The sequence below is a fragment of the Cicer arietinum genome, chromosome 3, assembly GCF_000331145.2.
Source record: "Cicer arietinum cultivar CDC Frontier isolate Library 1 chromosome 3, Cicar.CDCFrontier_v2.0, whole genome shotgun sequence".
In the NCBI taxonomy this organism is placed as follows: domain Eukaryota; kingdom Viridiplantae; phylum Streptophyta; class Magnoliopsida; order Fabales; family Fabaceae; genus Cicer; species Cicer arietinum.
In genome coordinates, this window is record NC_021162.2 from 14484139 (window position 1) to 14486025 (window position 1887).

Consider the following 1887-nt stretch of genomic DNA (forward strand, 5'->3'; position numbering starts at 1 on the left):
TTCATATTTTCGAACAAGCAATGGATAGTGTTTGAAATCTGACGCAGAACCCGAATCACATTTATAAATTTAGGAGAAGAATGCTATAAGAGTCTCCTGGTCCTCGATTTGATCTAGACTTTTCAGGGTATTTTTGTACAAGACGATGGCTAGTGTGTGAAATCTGGCGGGGAACCCGAAACATAGTTATAAATTTAGAACAAGAATTCTATAATGATCTCCCGGTCCTCGATTTCATTTGAACTTTTCAAGCGACTTTCGTACCCATCCACGATAATGGACCAACATCTTTATTTTCGAACTAGACGATGGCTAGTGTTTGAAATCTTGCGCGGAACCCGAAACAATGTTTATTATGCGTTATTACTATCTTCGTTTTGTAGTTGTACTAAATAATAATAACATATAACAAAATTGAGTTGTAAAATTGTCAAATAAAGTAATAATTACATATTTATTTTACAACTCAATTTTGTTATATGTTATTATTATTTTTAAATCCATATTTATGAACCAGATGATGGCAAGTGTTTGAAATCTAATCCGAAACTCGAAACCCGAAACACAATTTTAAATTGAGGAGAAGAATGCTATAAGGGTCTCACAGTCCTTGATATCATCTGGACTTTACAGGCGAAAATCGTACCACCCGACAAAAATGGACCAAAATACTTATTTTGGTACAAGATGATGGCTAGGGTTTGAAATCTGATTGCTATGGTTTGAAAATCGTACCAAACAACAAAAATGGACCGAAAACCGTATACTCGGACCAAACAATGGCTAGTGTTTGAAATCTGACATGGATTTTGAAACACAGTCTTAAATGTAGGAGAAGAATTCTATAAGAATCTTCTGAACCTTGACTTCATTTGGACTTCTTGAAGGATTATTGTACCACTCGACAAAAATGGACAGAAATTTGTAATTTTGGACCAGACCATGGCTAGTGTTTGAAATCTAACGGGGAACTGAAAACACAATTATTAATTTTGAAGTAGAATTCTAAAAGAGAATTTAGGTCCTCGAGCTCATTTGCACTTCTCGGGCGATTTTTGTACTTCACAACAAAAATGGACTAAAATTCGTATTTTTGGTTCAATCGACGCTAGTGTTTGAAATAAGATGCCGAGCGTGACACAAAGTTACAAATTTAGGAGAAAAATGCTATAAGGGTCTTTTGGTCCTCAATTTCATCTGGACTTTTTTGTTGATTTTAGTACCACCTGACAAAAAATGGACTAAAATTTGTATTTTCTTACCAAACGATGGCTAGTGTTTGAAATCAAACCCAAAACACAATTATAAATTTAGGAGAAGCATGCTAAAAGTCTCTCCCGCTCCTCATTTTCATCTGGATTTTTTGGGCGATTTTCGTACCACGCGACAAAAATGGACTAAAATCCGTAACATATAATAAAATAGAGTTGTCAAATAAATATGTAATTATTACTTTATTTGACAACTCTAATTTAATTTATGTTATTATTATCTTCATTTTATAGTTTTACTTTATAAAAAATACATAATAATAACATATAAAAAAAATAGAGATGTCAAATAAATAAATAATTACATCTTTATTTTATTAGGGTTTAGTGTGTTAGGGTGTTTAGGGTTTAAGAAATCACGTTTAGGGATTAAGGTTTGTAGTTTTTTAGGTTTTAGGGTTTAAGGTTTAGGATTTAAGGTTTTGTATTAGAGGTTCAAGTAATAGTATATAGGGTTATCTTCATTGCAAAATACTACTACAAAACAATCATAATAATAACATATAATGAAATATAGTTGTCAAATAAAGATATAATTATTACTTTATTTGAAATTAATATTTTATTATATGTTATTCTAATCTTCTTTATTAAATGTTATTATTATCTTCGTTTT